Below are 23,750 nucleotides of genomic sequence, written 5' to 3' on the forward strand. Positions count from 1 at the left end.
TATTAGAAAAACACCTAAAGGCGAGTGATATGCTTTCATTCATGCATGGCTAGGAAAAATCGCCATACTGTTGCAAACATTCTTACACCACCAACTGGAAATAAATGATTCTGACATTAAACGTAAAGGTGACAATGCATTTGTATCATCACCTTGAGAAGGATCATCTTGGAATTGAGCCGAGGGCCTCTGCACTCAAAGCCAGAAACACTCCACTAAAATAAGATTCCTGTTGGTGCCAACAATTCTCCATGTTAATGCTTGTTCTAGGTGAGCAGTGAACCGATTGCAGGGCTCTTTTGAAAGCAAGGTCTGAGAACCAACAGATACATCCACACGCCGATTACTTTAGTGTTTTGAGAGAATTCCCTTTCTTGGAACGAGATTGCATGAAATAATCTTCAGGGCTTGGACAATTCCATGGCAAAACGGCACCTATCAACATTGTAGCCAACACAATATAACAACTGTTTCTGCCCGGTTTCAAACCGGGGACCTTTCGCGTGTGAGGCAAACGTGATAACCACTACACTACAGAAACAGATACCTACAGTTGATTTTTCTGTAATGAAACTGCTCCGATCTGGCTATTCCATGGGCCTCTGGCTTTAGATTTCTTTCATGCAACCTGCCCGACATCCCTAGCTGAACGCTCGTACATGCCATGCAAGACCAGATGTTTGGTATTAGCTCAGACTGGGCAGGGCTAAAGCATGAGACTCTAGCAAAGAATTATCCACTACTGCAAAGAAAAAATTGATGTTGGTTTTGAAACGCAAACTTCAAAACAACTTGAAAAGAGTACCAAGAAAAGGGCTCGTCCGGGATTTGAACCCGGGACCTCTCGCACCCAAAGCGAGAATCATACCCCTAGACCAACGAGCCCTCAAAATCCTCTTACCTCTCAAAAGCTAATACCGGCTCTAAGCCCGCAATGAAGATCATGCTGGTATCTTTATGATGCTTGGTCTGTGAATACGCATGAAAGTCAGTCTCAACTTACCCTTTCTCAAACGATAGCACTATCATTTACAAGTGTCTCCTTTTATTCCGTCCCAGCTTTGGACACGTCTTACAGGAAGTCAGCCCTTATTTATATATTTCTGCAGTGGCTGAAGCTTAATGAGAAAGAGTAACAAGTTGTTCATAACAACATAAGAAACACATTGTGCATTTTCTCTCAAATACTCCTTCACTTTGTGCCAAAAGAAATACCAAGGTGAATACCTAGGTCACAGATTCAAGCTAAAGATCTTCCTGCTGAATGCAAGGCGCAATAAAAACTGCATATCGCTGGACGAAAGCATTCCTTGCATAGCCTCTAACATCATAACATAACTGAGCTGCTAGCAGCAAGCTAACCAATACCTTTCTGAAATGAGAATGACATGTGCTTATCTGCTCAATCAGCGCTCAATCAGGCGAGATTTAGAAAAGGTGGAAAGGGTCCAAGTGGATGCCCCTTCCTTTTTAGGGTGGGTCCTGCTGACTATCATAGGATTGCTTGTAAAAGTGGTCAGGGTCAGAGGAAAAGCTGCCAGCACTTCTTAGCGTTCTCTATAGATGCAGCCATTTTCTGTGACTGTAATTTCGGCCTTTTCCCAGAAGTCTCTATTCTGCCTATGCAAATTAACAAAAGCAGTGCTTATTCCTCACTTGCTCAAATGTCCTTCCTGTCCAGAAAGCTCTGATTAAGCATGCTTATTTTCTTTTTCTGGGATATTTTAAATTGTTTCGCTGTCCAGTCTGTGGCAGTAGAAAGCTGCTTATGATGCCAGGTTTTGATGAATCCCCAAGGTACAAGTACAGAGGAATATATCAGTCTCTAGGATATGGAACTTTTAGCTAACACATCACAATATGTGATGCTTGCCAAGAAAACACTACATTCTGGAGCGCTGATGATCAGAACATTCTGCTCCTGAAGGATAGAAAAGACAGCTTGATTGAAATAAAGTCTGTTTATATTGACGCTCTCTCTCTCCCTATATATACATACATGCGTACACACACACACACAGGTATGTCATGCATTTCTTCAGATTTGTTTCAACCATTTACCATTTATTGGAGAATCCCTACTTTTCAAGTGACTGCAAATGAAGTCATCTCTGGCACTTTTTGTGCAAAGTAAGAGACACACATGACACCTTTTTATAAAAGTCATCGGTTTCTTTGTTACTGTGTACTTTCAAAGCATGGGGCTTTCACACGTCAGGTAAACCTGATTACCACTACACAACAAAAGCAGATGCAGCTTTCTTATCTATGTCGTGATAGAACAGTTGTGAATTGAGTAGAAGAAGGGCCCTGATGTGATACTTATTACATGCAGCCTGTAAGATAGTCAAACATGCAGGCTAGGAAGGAAGATGCAAATATCAATGTATTAGAAAAACACCTAAAGGCGAGTGATATGCTTTCATTCATGCATGGCTAGGAAAAATCGCCATACTGTTGCAAACATTCTTACACCACCAACTGGAAATAAATGATTCTGACATTAAACGTAAAGGTGACAATGCATTTGTATCATCACCTTGAGAAGGATCATCTTGGAATTGAGCCGAGGGCCTCTGCACTCAAAGCCAGAAACACTCCACTAAAATAAGATTCCTGTTGGTGCCAACAATTCTCCATGTTAATGCTTGTTCTAGGTGAGCAGTGAACCGATTGCAGGGCTCTTTTGAAAGCAAGGTCTGAGAACCAACAGATACATCCACACGCCGATTACTTTAGTGTTTTGAGAGAATTCCCTTTCTTGGAACGAGATTGCATGAAATAATCTTCAGGGCTTGGACAATTCCATGGCAAAACGGCACCTATCAACATTGTAGCCAACACAATATAACAACTGTTTCTGCCCGGTTTCAAACCGGGGACCTTTCGCGTGTGAGGCAAACGTGATAACCACTACACTACAGAAACAGATACCTACAGTTGATTTTTCTGTAATGAAACTGCTCCGAACTGGCTATTCCATGGGCCTCTGGCTTTAGATTTCTTTCATGCAACCTGCCCGACATCCCTAGCTGAACGCTCGTACATGCCATGCAAGACCAGATGTTTGGTATTAGCTCAGACTGGGCAGGGCTAAAGCATGAGACTCTAGCAAAGAATTATCCACTACTGCAAAGAAAAAATTGATGTTGGTTTTGAAACGCAAACTTCAAAACAACTTGAAAAGAGTACCAAGAAAAGGGCTCGTCCGGGATTTGAACCCGGGCCCTCTCGCACCCAAAGCGAGAATCATACCCCTAGACCAACGAGCCCTCAAAATCCTCTTACCTCTCAAAAGCTAATACCGGCTCTAAGCCCGCAATGAAGATCATGCTGGTATCTTTATGATGCTTGGTCTGTGAATACGCATGAAAGTCAGTCTCAACTTACCCTTTCTCAAACGATAGCACTATCATTTACAAGTGTCTCCTTTTATTCCGTCCCAGCTTTGGACACGTCTTACAGGAAGTCAGCCCTTATTTATATATTTCTGCAGTGGCTGAAGCTTAATGAGAAAGAGTAACAAGTTGTTCATAACAACATAAGAAACACATTGTGCATTTTCTCTCAAATACTCCTTCACTTTGTGCCAAAAGAAATACCAAGGTGAATACCTAGGTCACAGATTCAAGCTAAAGATCTTCCTGCTGAATGCAAGGCGCAATAAAAACTGCATATCGCTGGACGAAAGCATTCCTTGCATAGCCTCTAACATCATAACATAACTGAGCTGCTAGCAGCAAGCTAACCAATACCTTTCTGAAATGAGAATGACATGTGCTTATCTGCTCAATCAGTGCTCAATCAGGCGAGATTTAGAAAAGGTGGAAAGGGTCCAAGTGGATGCCCCTTCCTTTTTAGGGTGGGTCCTGCTGACTATCATAGGATTGCTTGTAAAAGTGGTCAGGGTCAGAGGAAAAGCTGCCAACACTTCTTAGCGTTCTCTATAGATGCAGCCATTTTCTGTGACTGTAATTTCGGCCTTTTCCCAGAAGTCTCTATTCTGCCTATGCAAATTAACAAAAGCAGTGCTTATTCCTCACTTGCTCAAATGTCCTTCCTGTCCAGAAAGCTCTGATTAAGCATGCTTATTTTCTTTTTCTGGGATATTTTAAATTGTTTCGCTGTCCAGTCTGTGGCAGTAGAAAGCTGCTTATGATGCCAGGTTTTGATGAATCCCCAAGGTACAAGTACAGAGGAATATATCAGTCTCTAGGATATGGAACTTTTAGCTAACACATCACAATATGTGATGCTTGCCAAGAAAACACTACATTCTGGAGCGCTGATGATCAGAACATTCTGCTCCTGAAGGATAGAAAAGACAGCTTGATTGAAATAAAGTCTGTTTATATTGACGCTCTCTCTCTCCCTATATATACATACATGCGTACACACACACACACAGGTATGTCATGCATTTCTTCAGATTTGTTTCAACCATTTACCATTTATTGGAGAATCCCTACTTTTCAAGTGATTGCAAATGAAGTCATCTCTGGCACTTTTTGTGCAAAGTAAGAGACACACATGACACCTTTTTATAAAAGTCATCGGTTTCTTTGTTACTGTGTACTTTCAAAGCATGGGGCTTTCACACGTCAGGTAAACCTGATTACCACTACACAACAAAAGCAGATGCAGCTTTCTTATCTATGTCGTGATAGAACAGTTGTGAATTGAGTAGAAGAAGGGCCCTGATGTGATACTTATTACATGCAGCCTGTAAGATAGTCAAACATGCAGGCTAAGAAGGAAGATGCAAATATCAATGTATTAGAAAAACACCTAAAGGCGAGTGATATGCTTTCATTCATGCATGGCTAGGAAAAATCGCCATACTGTTGCAAACATTCTTACACCACCAACTGGAAATAAATGATTCTGACATTAAACGTAAAGGTGACAATGCATTTGTATCATCACCTTGAGAAGGATCATCTTGGAATTGAGCCGAGGGCCTCTGCACTCAAAGCCAGAAACACTCCACTAAAATAAGATTCCTGTTGGTGCCAACAATTCTCCATGTTAATGCTTGTTCTAGGTGAGCAGTGAACCGATTGCATGGCTCTTTTGAAAGCAAGGTCTGAGAACCAACAGATACATCCACACGCCGATTACTTTAGTGTTTTGAGAGAATTCCCTTTCTTGGAACGAGATTGCATGAAATAATCTTCAGGGCTTGGACAATTCCATGGCAAAACGGCACCTATCAACATTGTAGCCAACACAATATAACAACTGTTTCTGCCCGGTTTCGAACCGGGGACCTTTCGCGTGTGAGGCGAACGTGATAACCACTACACTACAGAAACAGATACCTACAGTTGATTTTTCTGTAATGAAACTGCTCCGAACTGGCTATTCCATGGGCCTCTGGCTTTAGATTTCTTTCATGCAACCTGCCCGACATCCCTAGCTGAACGCTCGTACATGCCATGCAAGACCAGATGTTTGGTATTAGCTCAGACTGGGCAGGGCTGAAGCATGAGACTCTAGCAAAGAATTATCCACTACTGCAAAGAAAAAATTGATGTTGGTTTTGAAACGCAAACTTCAAAACAACTTGAAAAGAGTACCAAGAAAAGGGCTCGTCCGGGATTTGAACCCGGGACCTCTCGCACCCAAAGCGAGAATCATACCCCTAGACCAACGAGCCCTCAAAATCCTCTTACCTCTCAAAAGCTAATACCGGCTCTAAGCCCGCAATGAAGATCATGCTGGTATCTTTATGATGCTTGGTCTGTGAATACGCATGAAAGTCAGTCTCAACTTACCCTTTCTCAAACGATAGCACTATCATTTACAAGTGTCTCCTTTTATTCCGTCCCAGCTTTGGACACGTCTTACAGGAAGTCAGCCCTTATTTATATATTTCTTCAGTGGCTGAAGCCTAATGAGAAAGAGTAACAAGTTGTTCATAACAACATAAGAAACACATTGTGCATTTTCTCTTAAATACTCCTTCACTTTGTGCCAAAAGAAATACCAAGGTGAATACCTAGGCCACAGATTCAAGCTAAAGATCTTCCTGCTGAATGCAAGGCGCAATAAAAACTGCATATCGCTGGACTAAAGCATTCCTTGCATAGCCTCTAACATCATAACATAACTGAGCTGCTAGCAGCAAGCTAACCAATACCTTTCTGAAATGAGAATGACATGTGCTTATCTGCTCAATCAGTGCTCAATCAGGCTCGATCAGGCGAGATTTAGAAAAGGTGGAAAGGGTCCAAGTGGATGCCCCTTCCTTTTTAGGGTGGGTCCTGCTGACTATCATAGGATTGCTTGTAAAAGTGGCCAGGGTCAGAGGAAATGCTGCCAACACTTCTTAGCGTTCTCTATAGATGCAGCCATTTTCTGTGACTGTAATTTCGGCCTTTTCCCAGAAGTCTCTATTCTGCCTATGCAAATTAACAAAAGCAGTGCTTATTCCTCACTTGCTCAAATGTCCTTCCTGTCCAGAAAGCTCTGATTAAGCATGCTTATTTTCTTTTTCTGGGATATTTTAAATTGTTTCGCTGTCCAGTCTGTGGCAGTAGAAAGCTGCTTATGATGCCAGGTTTTGATGAATCCCCAAGGTACAAGTACAGAGGAATATATCAGTCTCTAGGATATGGAACTTTTAGCTAACACATCACAATATGTGATGCTTGCCAAGAAAACACTACATTCTGGAGCGCTGATGATCAGAACATTCTGCTCCTGAAGGATAGAAAAGACAGCTTGATTGAAATAAAGTCTGTTTATATTGACGCTCTCTCTCTCCCCATATATACATACATGCATACACACACACACACAGGTATGTCATGCATTTCTTCAGATTTGTTTCAACCATTTACCATTTATTGGAGAATCCCTACTTTTCAAGTGACTGCAAATGAAGTCATCTCTGGCACTTTTTGTGCAAAGTAAGAGACACACATGACACCTTTTTATAAAAGTCATCGGTTTCTTTGTTACTGTGTACTTTCAAAGCATGGGGCTTTCACACGTCAGGTAAACCTGATTACCACTACACAACAAAAGCAGATGCAGCTTTCTTATCTATGTCGTGATAGAACAGTTGTGAATTGAGTAGAAGAAGGGCCCTGATGTGATACTTATTACATGCAGCCTGTAAGATAGTCAAACATGCAGGCTAGGAAGGAAGATGCAAATATCAATGTATTAGAAAAACACCTAAAGGCGAGTGATATGCTTAAATTCATGCATGGCTAGGAAAAATCGCCATACTGTTGCAAACATTCTTACACCACCAACTGGAAATAAATGATTCTGACATTAAACGTAAAGGTGACAATGCATTTGTATCATCACCTTGAGAAGGATCATCTTGGAATTGAGCCGAGGGCCTCTGCACTCAAAGCCAGAAACACTCCACTAAAATAAGATTCCTGTTGGTGCCAACAATTCTCCATGTTAATGCTTGTTCTAGGTGAGCAGTGAACCGATTGCAGGGCTCTTTTGAAAGCAAGGTCTGAGAACCAACAGATACATCCACACGCCGATTACTTTAGTGTTTTGAGAGAATTCCCTTTCTTGGAACGAGATTGCATGAAATAATCTTCAGGGCTTGGACAATTCCATGGCAAAACGGCACCTATCAACATTGTAGCCAACACAATATAACAACTGTTTCTGGCCGGTTTCGAACCGGGGACCTTTCGCGTGTGAGGCGAACGTGATAACCACTACACTACAGAAACAGATACCTACAGTTGATTTTTCTGTAATGAAACTGCTCCGAACTGGCTATTCCATGGGCCTCTGGCTTTAGATTTCTTTCATGCAACCTGCCCGACATCCCTAGCTGAACGCTCGTACATGCCATGCAAGACCAGATGTTTGGTATTAGCTCAGACTGGGCAGGGCTGAAGCATGAGACTCTAGCAAAGAATTATCCACTACTGCAAAGAAAAAATTGATGTTGGTTTTGAAACGCAAACTTCAAAACAACTTGAAAAGAGTACCAAGAAAAGGGCTCGTCCGGGATTTGAACCCGGGACCTCTCGCACCCAAAGCGAGAATCATACCCCTAGACCAACGAGCCCTCAAAATCCTCTTACCTCTCAAAAGCTAATACCGGCTCTAAGCCCGCAATGAAGATCATGCTGGTATCTTTATGATGCTTGGTCTGTGAATACGCATGAAAGTCAGTCTCAACTTACCCTTTCTCAAACGATAGCACTATCATTTACAAGTGTCTCCTTTTATTCCGTCCCAGCTTTGGACACGTCTTACAGGAAGTCAGCCCTTATTTATATATTTCTTCAGTGGCTGAAGCCTAATGAGAAAGAGTAACAAGTTGTTCATAACAACATAAGAAACACATTGTGCATTTTCTCTTAAATACTCCTTCACTTTGTGCCAAAAGAAATACCAAGGTGAATACCTAGGCCACAGATTCAAGCTAAAGATCTTCCTGCTGAATGCAAGGCGCAATAAAAACTGCATATCGCTGGACTAAAGCATTCCTTGCATAGCCTCTAACATCATAACATAACTGAGCTGCTAGCAGCAAGCTAACCAATACCTTTCTGAAATGAGAATGACATGTGCTTATCTGCTCAATCAGTGCTCAATCAGGCTCGATCAGGCGAGATTTAGAAAAGGTGGAAAGGGTCCAAGTGGATGCCCCTTCCTTTTTAGGGTGGGTCCTGCTGACTATCATAGGATTGCTTGTAAAAGTGGCCAGGGTCAGAGGAAATGCTGCCAACACTTCTTAGCGTTCTCTATAGATGCAGCCATTTTCTGTGACTGTAATTTCGGCCTTTTCCCAGAAGTCTCTATTCTGCCTATGCAAATTAACAAAAGCAGTGCTTATTCCTCACTTGCTCAAATGTCCTTCCTGTCCAGAAAGCTCTGATTAAGCATGCTTATTTTCTTTTTCTGGGATATTTTAAATTGTTTCGCTGTCCAGTCTGTGGCAGTAGAAAGCTGCTTATGATGCCAGGTTTTGATGAATCCCCAAGGTACAAGTACAGAGGAATATATCAGTCTCTAGGATATGGAACTTTTAGCTAACACATCACAATATGTGATGCTTGCCAAGAAAACACTACATTCTGGAGCGCTGATGATCAGAACATTCTGCTCCTGAAGGATAGAAAAGACAGCTTGATTGAAATAAAGTCTGTTTATATTGACGCTCTCTCTCTCCCCATATATACATACATGCATACACACACACACACAGGTATGTCATGCATTTCTTCAGATTTGTTTCAACCATTTACCATTTATTGGAGAATCCCTACTTTTCAAGTGACTGCAAATGAAGTCATCTCTGGCACTTTTTGTGCAAAGTAAGAGACACACATGACACCTTTTTATAAAAGTCATCGGTTTCTTTGTTACTGTGTACTTTCAAAGCATGGGGCTTTCACACGTCAGGTAAACCTGATTACCACTACACAACAAAAGCAGATGCAGCTTTCTTATCTATGTCGTGATAGAACAGTTGTGAATTGAGTAGAAGAAGGGCCCTGATGTGATACTTATTACATGCAGCCTGTAAGATAGTCAAACATGCAGGCTAGGAAGGAAGATGCAAATATCAATGTATTAGAAAAACACCTAAAGGCGAGTGATATGCTTAAATTCATGCATGGCTAGGAAAAATCGCCATACTGTTGCAAACATTCTTACACCACCAACTGGAAATAAATGATTCTGACATTAAACGTAAAGGTGACAATGCATTTGTATCATCACCTTGAGAAGGATCATCTTGGAATTGAGCCGAGGGCCTCTGCACTCAAAGCCAGAAACACTCCACTAAAATAAGATTCCTGTTGGTGCCAACAATTCTCCATGTTAATGCTTGTTCTAGGTGAGCAGTGAACCGATTGCAGGGCTCTTTTGAAAGCAAGGTCTGAGAACCAACAGATACATCCACACGCCGATTACTTTAGTGTTTTGAGAGAATTCCCTTTCTTGGAACGAGATTGCATGAAATAATCTTCAGGGCTTGGACAATTCCATGGCAAAACGGCACCTATCAACATTGTAGCCAACACAATATAACAACTGTTTCTGGCCGGTTTCGAACCGGGGACCTTTCGCGTGTGAGGCGAACGTGATAACCACTACACTACAGAAACAGATACCTACAGTTGATTTTTCTGTAATGAAACTGCTCCGAACTGGCTATTCCATGGGCCTCTGGCTTTAGATTTCTTTCATGCAACCTGCCCGACATCCCTAGCTGAACGCTCGTACATGCCATGCAAGACCAGATGTTTGGTATTAGCTCAGACTGGGCAGGGCTGAAGCATGAGACTCTAGCAAAGAATTATCCACTACTGCAAAGAAAAAATTGATGTTGGTTTTGAAACGCAAACTTCAAAACAACTTGAAAAGAGTACCAAGAAAAGGGCTCGTCCGGGATTTGAACTCGGGACCTCTCGCACCCAAAGCGAGAATCATACCCCTAGACCAACGAGCCCTCAAAATCCTCTTACCTCTCAAAAGCTAATACCGGCTCTTAGCCCGCAATGAAGATCATGCTGGTATCTTTATGATGCTTGGTCTGTGAATACGCATGAAAGTCAGTCTCAACTTACCCTTTCTCAAACGATAGCACTATCATTTACAAGTGTCTCCTTTTATTCCGTCCCAGCTTTGGACACGTCTTACAGGAAGTCAGCCCTTATTTATATATTTCTGCAGTGGCTGAAGCTTAATGAGAAAGAGTAACAAGTTGTTCATAACAACATAAGAAACACATTGTGCATTTTCTCTCAAATACTCCTTCACTTTGTGCCCAAAAAAATACCAAGGTGAATACCTAGGCCACAGATTCAAGCTAAAGATCCTCCTGCTGAATGCAAGGCGCAATAAAAACTGCATATCGCTGGACTAAAGCATTCCTTGCATAGCCTCTAACATCATAACATAACTGAGCTGCTAGCAGCAAGCTAACCAATACCTTTCTGAAATGAGAATGACATGTGCTTATCTGCTCAATCAGTGCTCGATCAGGCGAGATTTAGAAAAGGTGGAAAGGGTCCAAGTGGATGCCCCTTCCTTTTTAGGGTGGGTCCTGCTGACTATCATAGGATTGCTTGTAAAAGTGGCCAGGGTCAGAGGAAAAGCTGCCAACACTTCTTAGCGTTCTCTATAGATGCAGCCATTTTCTGTGACTGTAATTTCGGCCTTTTCCCAGAAGTCTCTATTCTGCCTATGCAAATTAACAAAAGCAGTGCTTATTCCTCACTTGCTCAAATGTCCTTCCTGTCCAGAAAGCTCTGATTAAGCATGCTTATTTTCTTTTTCTGGGATATTTTAAATTGTTTCGCTGTCCAGTCTGTGGCAGTAGAAAGCTGCTTATGATGCCAGGTTTTGATGAATCCCCAAGGTACAAGTACAGAGGAATATATCAGTCTCTAGGATATGGAACTTTTAGCTAACACATCACAATATGTGATGCTTGCCAAGAAAACACTACATTCTGGAGCGCTGATGATCAGAACATTCTGCTCCTGAAGGATAGAAAAGACAGCTTGATTGAAATAAAGTCTGTTTATATTGACGCTCTCTCTCTCCCTATATATACATACATGCGTACACACACACACACAGGTATGTCATGCATTTCTTCAGATTTGTTTCAACCATTTACCATTTATTGGAGAATCCCTACTTTTCAAGTGACTGCAAATGAAGTCATCTCTGGCACTTTTTGTGCAAAGTAAGAGACACACATGACACCTTTTTATAAAAGTCATCGGTTTCTTTGTTACTGTGTACTTTCAAAGCATGGGGCTTTCACACGTCAGGTAAACCTGATTACCACTACACAACAAAAGCAGATGCAGCTTTCTTATCTATGTCGTGATAGAACAGTTGTGAATTGAGTAGAAGAAGGGCCCTGATGTGATACTTATTACATGCAGCCTGTAAGATAGTCAAACATGCAGGCTAGGAAGGAAGATGCAAATATCAATGTATTAGAAAAACACCTAAAGGCGAGTGATATGCTTTCATTCATGCATGGCTAGGAAAAATCGCCATACTGTTGCAAACATTCTTACACCACCAACTGGAAATAAATGATTCTGACATTAAACGTAAAGGTGACAATGCATTTGTATCATCACCTTGAGAAGGATCATCTTGGAATTGAGCCGAGGGCCTCTGCACTCAAAGCCAGAAACACTCCACTAAAATAAGATTCCTGTTGGTGCCAACAATTCTCCATGTTAATGCTTGTTCTAGGTGAGCAGTGAACCGATTGCAGGGCTCTTTTGAAAGCAAGGTCTGAGAACCAACAGATACATCCACACGCCGATTACTTTAGTGTTTTGAGAGAATTCCCTTTCTTGGAACGAGATTGCATGAAATAATCTTCAGGGCTTGGACAATTCCATGGCAAAACGGCACCTATCAACATTGTAGCCAACACAATATAACAACTGTTTCTGCCCGGTTTCGAACCGGGGACCTTTCGCGTGTGAGGCAAACGTGATAACCACTACACTACAGAAACAGATACCTACAGTTGATTTTTCTGTAATGAAACTGCTCCGAACTGGCTATTCCATGGGCCTCTGGCTTTAGATTTCTTTCATGCAACCTGCCCGACATCCCTAGCTGAACGCTCGTACATGCCATGCAAGACCAGATGTTTGGTATTAGCTCAGACTGGGCAGGGCTGAAGCATGAGACTCTAGCAAAGAATTATCCACTACTGCAAAGAAAAAATTGATGTTGGTTTTGAAACGCAAACTTCAAAACAACTTGAAAAGAGTACCAAGAAAAGGGCTCGTCCGGGATTTGAACCCGGGACCTCTCGCACCCAAAGCGAGAATCATACCCCTAGACCAACGAGCCCTCAAAATCCTCTTACCTCTCAAAAGCTAATACCGGCTCTAAGCCCGCAATGAAGATCATGCTGGTATCTTTATGATGCTTGGTCTGTGAATACGCATGAAAGTCAGTCTCAACTTACCCTTTCTCAAACGATAGCACTATCATTTACAAGTGTCTCCTTTTATTCCGTCCCAGCTTTGGACACGTCTTACAGGAAGTCAGCCCTTATTTATATATTTCTTCAGTGGCTGAAGCTTAATGAGAAAGAGTAACAAGTTGTTCATAACAACATAAGAAACACATTGTGCATTTTCTCTCAAATACTCCTTCACTTTGTGCCAAAAGAAATACCAAGGTGAATACCTAGGCCACAGATTCAAGCTAAAGATCTTCCTGCTGAATGCAAGGCGCAATAAAAACTGCATATCGCTGGACTAAAGCATTCCTTGCATAGCCTCTAACATCATAACATAACTGAGCTGCTAGCAGCAAGCTAACCAATACCTTTCTGAAATGAGAATGACATGTGCTTATCTGCTCAATCAGTGCTCGATCAGGCGAGATTTAGAAAAGGTGGAAAGGGTCCAAGTGGATGCCCCTTCCTTTTTAGGGTGGGTCCTGCTGACTATCATAGGATTGCTTGTAAAAGTGGCCAGGGTCAGAGGAAAAGCTGCCAACACTTCTTAGCGTTCTCTATAGATGCAGCCATTTTCTGTGACTGTAATTTCGGCCTTTTCCCAGAAGTCTCTATTCTGCCTATGCAAATTAACAAAAGCAGTGCTTATTCCTCACTTGCTCAAATGTCCTTCCTGTCCAGAAAGCTCTGATTAAGCATGCTTATTTTCTTTTTCTGGGATATTTTAAATTGTTTCGCTGTCCAGTCTGTGGCAGTAGAAAGCTGCTTATGATGCCAGGTTTTGATGAATCCCCAAGGTACAAGTACAGAGGAATATATCAGTCTCTAGGATATGGAACTTTTAGCTAACACATCACAATATGTGATGCTTGCCAAGAAAACACTACATTCTGGAGCGCTGATGATCAGAACATTCTGCTCCTGAAGGATAGAAAAGACAGCTTGATTGAAATAAAGTCTGTTTATATTGACGCTCTCTCTCTCCCTATATATACATACATGCGTACACACACACACACAGGTATGTCATGCATTTCTTCAGATTTGTTTCAACCATTTACCATTTATTGGAGAATCCCTACTTTTCAAGTGACTGCAAATGAAGTCATCTCTGGCACTTTTTGTGCAAAGTAAGAGACACACATGACACCTTTTTATAAAAGTCATCGGTTTCTTTGTTACTGTGTACTTTCAAAGCATGGGGCTTTCACACGTCAGGTAAACCTGATTACCACTACACAACAAAAGCAGATGCAGCTTTCTTATCTATGTCGTGATAGAACAGTTGTGAATTGAGTAGAAGAAGGGCCCTGATGTGATACTTATTACATGCAGCCTGTAAGATAGTCAAACATGCAGGCTAGGAAGGAAGATGCAAATATCAATGTATTAGAAAAACACCTAAAGGCGAGTGATATGCTTTCATTCATGCATGGCTAGGAAAAATCGCCATACTGTTGCAAACATTCTTACACCACCAACTGGAAATAAATGATTCTGACATTAAACGTAAAGGTGACAATGCATTTGTATCATCACCTTGAGAAGGATCATCTTGGAATTGAGCCGAGGGCCTCTGCACTCAAAGCCAGAAACACTCCACTAAAATAAGATTCCTGTTGGTGCCAACAATTCTCCATGTTAATGCTTGTTCTAGGTGAGCAGTGAACCGATTGCAGGGCTCTTTTGAAAGCAAGGTCTGAGAACCAACAGATACATCCACACGCCGATTACTTTAGTGTTTTGAGAGAATTCCCTTTCTTGGAACGAGATTGCATGAAATAATCTTCAGGGCTTGGACAATTCCATGGCAAAACGGCACCTATCAACATTGTAGCCAACACAATATAACAACTGTTTCTGCCCGGTTTCGAACCGGGGACCTTTCGCGTGTGAGGCAAACGTGATAACCACTACACTACAGAAACAGATACCTACAGTTGATTTTTCTGTAATGAAACTGCTCCGAACTGGCTATTCCATGGGCCTCTGGCTTTAGATTTCTTTCATGCAACCTGCCCGACATCCCTAGCTGAACGCTCGTACATGCCATGCAAGACCAGATGTTTGGTATTAGCTCAGACTGGGCAGGGCTGAAGCATGAGACTCTAGCAAAGAATTATCCACTACTGCAAAGAAAAAATTGATGTTGGTTTTGAAACGCAAACTTCAAAACAACTTGAAAAGAGTACCAAGAAAAGGGCTCGTCCGGGATTTGAACCCGGGACCTCTCGCACCCAAAGCGAGAATCATACCCCTAGACCAACGAGCCCTCAAAATCCTCTTACCTCTCAAAAGCTAATACCGGCTCTAAGCCCGCAATGAAGATCATGCTGGTATCTTTATGATGCTTGGTCTGTGAATACCCATGAAAGTCAGTCTCAACTTACCCTTTCTCAAACGATAGCACTATCATTTACAAGTGTCTCCTTTTATTCCGTCCCAGCTTTGGACACGTCTTACAGGAAGTCAGCCCTTATTTATATATTTCTTCAGTGGCTGAAGCTTAATGAGAAAGAGTAACAAGTTGTTCATAACAACATAAGAAACACATTGTGCATTTTCTCTCAAATACTCCTTCACTTTGTGCCAAAAGAAATACCAAGGTGAATACCTAGGCCACAGATTCAAGCTAAAGATCTTCCTGCTGAATGCAAGGCGCAATAAAAACTGCATATCGCTGGACTAAAGCATTCCTTGCATAGCCTCTAACATCATAACATAACTGAGCTGCTAGCAGCAAGCTAACCAATACCTTTCTGAAATGAGAATGACATGTGCTTATCTGCTCAATCAGTGCTCGATCAGGCGAGATTTAGAAAAGGTGGAAAGGGTCCAAGTGGATGCCCCTTCCTTTTTAGGGTGGGTCCTGCTGACTATCATAGGATTGCTTGTAAAAGTGGCCAGGGTCAGAGGAAAAGCTGCCAACACTTCTTAGCGTTCTCTATAGATGCAGCCATTTTCTGTGACTGTAATTTCGGCCTTTTCCCAGAAGTCTCTATTCTGCCTATGCAAATTAACAAAAGCAGTGCTTATTCCTCACTTGCTCAAATGTCCTTCCTGTCCAGAAAGCTCTGATTAAGCATGCTTATTTTCTTTTTCTGGGATATTTTAAATTGTTTCGCTGTCCAGTCTGTGGCAGTAGAAAGCTGCTTATGATGCCAGGTTTTGATGAATCCCCAAGGTACAAGTACAGAGGAATATATCAGTCTCTAGGATATGGAACTTTTAGCTAACACATCACAATATGTGATGCTTGCCAAGAAAACACTACATTCTGGAGCGCTGATGATCAGAACATTCTGCTCCTGAAGGATAGAAAAGACAGCTTGATTGAAATAAAGTCTGTTTATATTGACGCTCTCTCTCTCCCCATATATACATACATGCATACACACACACACACAGGTATGTCATGCATTTCTTCAGATTTGTTTCAACCATTTACCATTTATTGGAGAATCCCTACTTTTCAAGTGACTGCAAATGAAGTCATCTCTGGCACTTTTTGTGCAAAGTAAGAGACACACATGACACCTTTTTATAAAAGTCATCGGTTTCTTTGTTACTGTGTACTTTCAAAGCATGGGGCTTTCACACGTCAGGTAAACCTGATTACCACTACACAACAAAAGCAGATGCAGCTTTCTTATCTATGTCGTGATAGAACAGTTGTGAATTGAGTAGAAGAAGGGCCCTGATGTGATACTTATTACATGCAGCCTGTAAGATAGTCAAACATGCAGGCTAGGAAGGAAGATGCAAATATCAATGTATTAGAAAAACACCTAAAGGCGAGTGATATGCTTAAATTCATGCATGGCTAGGAAAAATCGCCATACTGTTGCAAACATTCTTACACCACCAACTGGAAATAAATGATTCTGACATTAAACGTAAAGGTGACAATGCATTTGTATCATCACCTTGAGAAGGATCATCTTGGAATTGAGCCGAGGGCCTCTGCACTCAAAGCCAGAAACACTCCACTAAAATAAGATTCCTGTTGGTGCCAACAATTCTCCATGTTAATGCTTGTTCTAGGTGAGCAGTGAACCGATTGCAGGGCTCTTTTGAAAGCAAGGTCTGAGAACCAACAGATACATCCACACGCCGATTACTTTAGTGTTTTGAGAGAATTCCCTTTCTTGGAACGAGATTGCATGAAATAATCTTCAGGGCTTGGACAATTCCATGGCAAAACGGCACCTATCAACATTGTAGCCAACACAATATAACAACTGTTTCTGCCCGGTTTCGAACCGGGGACCTTTCGCGTGTGAGGCAAACGTGATAACCACTACACTACAGAAACAGATACCTACAGTTGATTTTTCTGTAATGAAACTGCTCCGAACTGGCTATTCCATGGGCCTCTGGCTTTAGATTTCTTTCATGCAACCTGCCCGACATCCCTAGCTGAACGCTCGTACATGCCATGCAAGACCAGATGTTTGGTATTAGCTCAGACTGGGCAGGGCTGAAGCATGAGACTCTAGCAAAGAATTATCCACTACTGCAAAGAAAAAATTGATGTTGGTTTTGAAACGCAAACTTCAAAACAACTTGAAAAGAGTACCAAGAAAAGGGCTCGTCCGGGATTTGAACCCGGGACCTCTCGCACCCAAAGCGAGAATCATACCCCTAGACCAACGAGCCCTCAAAATCCTCTTACCTCTCAAAAGCTAATACCGGCTCTAAGCCCGCAATGAAGATCATGCTGGTATCTTTATGATGCTTGGTCTGTGAATACGCATGAAAGTCAGTCTCAACTTACCCTTTCTCAAACGATAGCACTATCATTTACAAGTGTCTCCTTTTATTCCGTCCCAGCTTTGGACACGTCTTACAGGAAGTCAGCCCTTATTTATATATTTCTTCAGTGGCTGAAGCTTAATGAGAAAGAGTAACAAGTTGTTCATAACAACATAAGAAACACATTGTGCATTTTCTCTCAAATACTCCTTCACTTTGTGCCAAAAGAAATACCAAGGTGAATACCTAGGCCACAGATTCAAGCTAAAGATCTTCCTGCTGAATGCAAGGCGCAATAAAAACTGCATATCGCTGGACTAAAGCATTCCTTGCATAGCCTCTAACATCATAACATAACTGAGCTGCTAGCAGCAAGCTAACCAATACCTTTCTGAAATGAGAATGACATGTGCTTATCTGCTCAATCAGTGCTCAATCAGGCTCGATCAGGCGAGATTTAGAAAAGGTGGAAAGGGTCCAAGTGGATGCCCCTTCCTTTTTAGGGTGGGTCCTGCTGACTATCATAGGATTGCTTGTAAAAGTGGCCAGGGTCAGAGGAAAAGCTGCCAACACTTCTTAGCGTTCTCTATAGATGCAGCCATTTTCTGTGACTGTAATTTCGGCCTTTTCCCAGAAGTCTCTATTCTGCCTATGCAAATTAACAAAAGCAGTGCTTATTCCTCACTTGCTCAAATGTCCTTCCTGTCCAGAAAGCTCTGATTAAGCATGCTTATTTTCTTTTTCTGGGATATTTTAAATTGTTTCGCTGTCCAGTCTGTGGCAGTAGAAAGCTGCTTATGATGCCAGGTTTTGATGAATCCCCAAGGTACAAGTACAGAGGAATATATCAGTCTCTAGGATATGGAACTTTTAGCTAACACATCACAATATGTGATGCTTGCCAAGAAAACACTACATTCTGGAGCGCTGATGATCAGAACATTCTGCTCCTGAAGGATAGAAAAGACAGCTTGATTGAAATAAAGTCTGTTTATATTGACGCTCTCTCTCTCCCTATATATACATACATGCGTACACACACACACACAGGTATGTCATGCATTTCTTCAGATTTGTTTCAACCATTTACCATTTATTGGAGAATCCCTACTTTTCAAGTGACTGCAAATGAAGTCATCTCTGGCACTTTTTGTGCAAAGTAAGAGACACACATGACACCTTTTTATAAAAGTCATCGGTTTCTTTGTTACTGTGTACTTTCAAAGCATGGGGCTTTCACACGTCAGGTAAACCTGATTACCACTACACAACAAAAGCAGATGCAGCTTTCTTATCTATGTCGTGATAGAACAGTTGTGAATTGAGTAGAAGAAGGGCCCTGATGTGATACTTATTACATGCAGCCTGTAAGATAGTCAAACATGCAGGCTAGGAAGGAAGATGCAAATATCAATGTATTAGAAAAACACCTAAAGGCGAGTGATATGCTTTCATTCATGCATGGCTAGGAAAAATCGCCATACTGTTGCAAACATTCTTACACCACCAACTGGAAATAAATGATTCTGACATTAAACGTAAAGGTGACAATGCATTTGTATCATCACCTTGAGAAGGATCATCTTGGAATTGAGCCGAGGGCCTCTGCACTCAAAGCCAGAAACACTCCACTAAAATAAGATTCCTGTTGGTGCCAACAATTCTCCATGTTAATGCTTGTTCTAGGTGAGCAGTGAACCGATTGCAGGGCTCTTTTGAAAGCAAGGTCTGAGAACCAACAGATACATCCACACGCCGATTACTTTAGTGTTTTGAGAGAATTCCCTTTCTTGGAACGAGATTGCATGAAATAATCTTCAGGGCTTGGACAATTCCATGGCAAAACGGCACCTATCAACATTGTAGCCAACACAATATAACAACTGTTTCTGCCCGGTTTCGAACCGGGGACCTTTCGCGTGTGAGGCAAACGTGATAACCACTACACTACAGAAACAGATACCTACAGTTGATTTTTCTGTAATGAAACTGCTCCGAACTGGCTATTCCATGGGCCTCTGGCTTTAGATTTCTTTCATGCAACCTGCCCGACATCCCTAGCTGAACGCTCGTACATGCCATGCAAGACCAGATGTTTGGTATTAGCTCAGACTGGGCAGGGCTGAAGCATGAGACTCTAGCAAAGAATTATCCACTACTGCAAAGAAAAAATTGATGTTGGTTTTGAAACGCAAACTTCAAAACAACTTGAAAAGAGTACCAAGAAAAGGGCTCGTCCGGGATTTGAACCCGGGACCTCTCGCACCCAAAGCGAGAATCATACCCCTAGACCAACGAGCCCTCAAAATCCTCTTACCTCTCAAAAGCTAATACCGGCTCTAAGCCCGCAATGAAGATCATGCTGGTATCTTTATGATGCTTGGTCTGTGAATACGCATGAAAGTCAGTCTCAACTTACCCTTTCTCAAACGATAGCACTATCATTTACAAGTGTCTCCTTTTATTCCGTCCCAGCTTTGGACACGTCTTACAGGAAGTCAGCCCTTATTTATATATTTCTTCAGTGGCTGAAGCTTAATGAGAAAGAGTAACAAGTTGTTCATAACAACATAAGAAACACATTGTGCATTTTCTCTCAAATACTCCTTCACTTTGTGCCAAAAGAAATACCAAGGTGAATACCTAGGCCACAGATTCAAGCTAAAGATCTTCCTGCTGAATGCAAGGCGCAATAAAAACTGCATATCGCTGGACTAAAGCATTCCTTGCATAGCCTCTAACATCATAACATAACTGAGCTGCTAGCAGCAAGCTAACCAATACCTTTCTGAAATGAGAATGACATGTGCTTATCTGCTCAATCAGTGCTCGATCAGGCGAGATTTAGAAAAGGTGGAAAGGGTCCAAGTGGATGCCCCTTCCTTTTTAGGGTGGGTCCTGCTGACTATCATAGGATTGCTTGTAAAAGTGGCCAGGGTCAGAGGAAAAGCTGCCAACACTTCTTAGCGTTCTCTATAGATGCAGCCATTTTCTGTGACTGTAATTTCGGCCTTTTCCCAGAAGTCTCTATTCTGCCTATGCAAATTAACAAAAGCAGTGCTTATTCCTCACTTGCTCAAATGTCCTTCCTGTCCAGAAAGCTCTGATTAAGCATGCTTATTTTCTTTTTCTGGGATATTTTAAATTGTTTCGCTGTCCAGTCTGTGGCAGTAGAAAGCTGCTTATGATGCCAGGTTTTGATGAATCCCCAAGGTACAAGTACAGAGGAATATATCAGTCTCTAGGATATGGAACTTTTAGCTAACACATCACAATATGTGATGCTTGCCAAGAAAACACTACATTCTGGAGCGCTGATGATCAGAACATTCTGCTCCTGAAGGATAGAAAAGACAGCTTGATTGAAATAAAGTCTGTTTATATTGACGCTCTCTCTCTCCCTATATATACATACATGCGTACACACACACACACAGGTATGTCATGCATTTCTTCAGATTTGTTTCAACCATTTACCATTTATTGGAGAATCCCTACTTTTCAAGTGACTGCAAATGAAGTCATCTCTGGCACTTTTTGTGCAAAGTAAGAGACACACATGACACCTTTTTATAAAAGTCATCGGTTTCTTTGTTACTGTGTACTTTCAAAGCATGGGGCTTTCACACGTCAGGTAAACCTGATTACCACTACACAACAAAAGCAGATGCAGCTTTCTTATCTATGTCGTGATAGAACAGTTGTGAATTGAGTAGAAGAAGGGCCCTGATGTGATACTTATTACATGCAGCCTGTAAGATAGTCAAACATGCAGGCTAGGAAGGAAGATGCAAATATCAATGTATTAGAAAAACACCTAAAGGCGAGTGATATGCTTTCATTCATGCATGGCTAGGAAAAATCGCCATACTGTTGCAAACATTCTTACACCACCAACTGGAAATAAATGATTCTGACATTAAACGTAAAGGTGACAATGCATTTGTATCATCACCTTGAGAAGGATCATCTTGGAATTGAGCCGAGGGCCTCTGCACTCAAAGCCAGAAACACTCCACTAAAATAAGATTCCTGTTGGTGCCAACAATTCTCCATGTTAATGCTTGTTCTAGGTGAGCAGTGAACCGATTGCAGGGCTCTTTTGAAAGCAAGGTCTGAGAACCAACAGATACATCCACACGCCGATTACTTTAGTGTTTTGAGAGAATTCCCTTTCTTGGAACGAGATTGCATGAAATAATCTTCAGGGCTTGGACAATTCCATGGCAAAACGGCACCTATCAACATTGTAGCCAACACAATATAACAACTGTTTCTGCCCGGTTTCGAACCGGGGACCTTTCGCGTGTGAGGCAAACGTGATAACCACTACACTACAGAAACAGATACCTACAGTTGATTTTTCTGTAATGAAACTGCTCCGAACTGGCTATTCCATGGGCCTCTGGCTTTAGATTTCTTTCATGCAACCTGCCCGACATCCCTAGCTGAACGCTCGTACATGCCATGCAAGACCAGATGTTTGGTATTAGCTCAGACTGGGCAGGGCTGAAGCATGAGACTCTAGCAAAGAATTATCCACTACTGCAAAGAAAAAATTGATGTTGGTTTTGAAACGCAAACTTCAAAACAACTTGAAAAGAGTACCAAGAAAAGGGCTCGTCCGGGATTTGAACCCGGGACCTCTCGCACCCAAAGCGAGAATCATACCCCTAGACCAACGAGCCCTCAAAATCCTCTTACCTCTCAAAAGCTAATACCGGCTCTAAGCCCGCAATGAAGATCATGCTGGTATCTTTATGATGCTTGGTCTGTGAATACCCATGAAAGTCAGTCTCAACTTACCCTTTCTCAAACGATAGCACTATCATTTACAAGTGTCTCCTTTTATTCCGTCCCAGCTTTGGACACGTCTTACAGGAAGTCAGCCCTTATTTATATATTTCTTCAGTGGCTGAAGCTTAATGAGAAAGAGTAACAAGTTGTTCATAACAACATAAGAAACACATTGTGCATTTTCTCTCAAATACTCCTTCACTTTGTGCCAAAAGAAATACCAAGGTGAATACCTAGGCCACAGATTCAAGCTAAAGATCTTCCTGCTGAATGCAAGGCGCAATAAAAACTGCATATCGCTGGACTAAAGCATTCCTTGCATAGCCTCTAACATCATAACATAACTGAGCTGCTAGCAGCAAGCTAACCAATACCTTTCTGAAATGAGAATGACATGTGCTTATCTGCTCAATCAGTGCTCGATCAGGCGAGATTTAGAAAAGGTGGAAAGGGTCCAAGTGGATGCCCCTTCCTTTTTAGGGTGGGTCCTGCTGACTATCATAGGATTGCTTGTAAAAGTGGCCAGGGTCAGAGGAAAAGCTGCCAACACTTCTTAGCGTTCTCTATAGATGCAGCCATTTTCTGTGACTGTAATTTCGGCCTTTTCCCAGAAGTCTCTATTCTGCCTATGCAAATTAACAAAAGCAGTGCTTATTCCTCACTTGCTCAAATGTCCTTCCTGTCCAGAAAGCTCTGATTAAGCATGCTTATTTTCTTTTTCTGGGATATTTTAAATTGTTTCGCTGTCCAGTCTGTGGCAGTAGAAAGCTGCTTATGATGCCAGGTTTTGATGAATCCCCAAGGTACAAGTACAGAGGAATATATCAGTCTCTAGGATATGGAACTTTTAGCTAACACATCACAATATGTGATGCTTGCCAAGAAAACACTACATTCTGGAGCGCTGATGATCAGAACATTCTGCTCCTGAAGGATAGAAAAGACAGCTTGATTGAAATAAAGTCTGTTTATATTGACGCTCTCTCTCTCCCCATATATACATACATGCATACACACACACACACAGGTATGTCATGCATTTCTTCAGATTTGTTTCAACCATTTACCATTTATTGGAGAATCCCTACTTTTCAAGTGACTGCAAATGAAGTCATCTCTGGCACTTTTTGTGCAAAGTAAGAGACACACATGACACCTTTTTATAAAAGTCATCGGTTTCTTTGTTACTGTGTACTTTCAAAGCATGGGGCTTTCACACGTCAGGTAAACCTGATTACCACTA

The 23,750-nt window shown here is 41.7% G+C and overlaps 10 non-coding genes across 10 annotated transcripts; all 10 read right to left on the reverse strand.

Moving 5' to 3' along the window:
- Positions 1 to 813: 813 nt before the first annotated feature.
- On the reverse strand, positions 814 to 885 carry TRNAP-UGG (transfer RNA proline (anticodon UGG)). Its single transcript has one exon. It is a non-coding gene; the product is annotated as a tRNA-Pro (tRNA).
- A 2,315-nt stretch (positions 886 to 3,200) lies between these two features.
- TRNAP-UGG (transfer RNA proline (anticodon UGG)) lies at positions 3,201 to 3,272 on the reverse strand. Its single transcript has one exon. It is a non-coding gene; the product is annotated as a tRNA-Pro (tRNA).
- A 1,970-nt stretch (positions 3,273 to 5,242) lies between these two features.
- TRNAV-CAC (transfer RNA valine (anticodon CAC)) lies at positions 5,243 to 5,315 on the reverse strand. Its single transcript has one exon. It is a non-coding gene; the product is annotated as a tRNA-Val (tRNA).
- A 272-nt stretch (positions 5,316 to 5,587) lies between these two features.
- TRNAP-UGG (transfer RNA proline (anticodon UGG)) lies at positions 5,588 to 5,659 on the reverse strand. Its single transcript has one exon. It is a non-coding gene; the product is annotated as a tRNA-Pro (tRNA).
- Positions 5,660 to 7,984: 2,325 nt separating this feature from the next.
- On the reverse strand, positions 7,985 to 8,056 carry TRNAP-UGG (transfer RNA proline (anticodon UGG)). The gene has a single exon. It is a non-coding gene; the product is annotated as a tRNA-Pro (tRNA).
- A 4,712-nt stretch (positions 8,057 to 12,768) lies between these two features.
- Positions 12,769 to 12,840, reverse strand: TRNAP-UGG (transfer RNA proline (anticodon UGG)). The gene has a single exon. It is a non-coding gene; the product is annotated as a tRNA-Pro (tRNA).
- A 2,315-nt stretch (positions 12,841 to 15,155) lies between these two features.
- On the reverse strand, positions 15,156 to 15,227 carry TRNAP-UGG (transfer RNA proline (anticodon UGG)). Its single transcript has one exon. It is a non-coding gene; the product is annotated as a tRNA-Pro (tRNA).
- Positions 15,228 to 17,542: 2,315 nt separating this feature from the next.
- On the reverse strand, positions 17,543 to 17,614 carry TRNAP-UGG (transfer RNA proline (anticodon UGG)). The gene has a single exon. It is a non-coding gene; the product is annotated as a tRNA-Pro (tRNA).
- A 2,325-nt stretch (positions 17,615 to 19,939) lies between these two features.
- Positions 19,940 to 20,011, reverse strand: TRNAP-UGG (transfer RNA proline (anticodon UGG)). Its single transcript has one exon. It is a non-coding gene; the product is annotated as a tRNA-Pro (tRNA).
- A 2,315-nt stretch (positions 20,012 to 22,326) lies between these two features.
- TRNAP-UGG (transfer RNA proline (anticodon UGG)) lies at positions 22,327 to 22,398 on the reverse strand. Its single transcript has one exon. It is a non-coding gene; the product is annotated as a tRNA-Pro (tRNA).
- Between the last annotated feature and the right edge of the window lie 1,352 nt (positions 22,399 to 23,750).

The sequence above is a fragment of the Triturus cristatus genome, chromosome 8 (genome assembly GCF_964204655.1).
Source record: "Triturus cristatus chromosome 8, aTriCri1.1, whole genome shotgun sequence".
Lineage (NCBI taxonomy): Eukaryota > Metazoa > Chordata > Amphibia > Caudata > Salamandridae > Triturus > Triturus cristatus.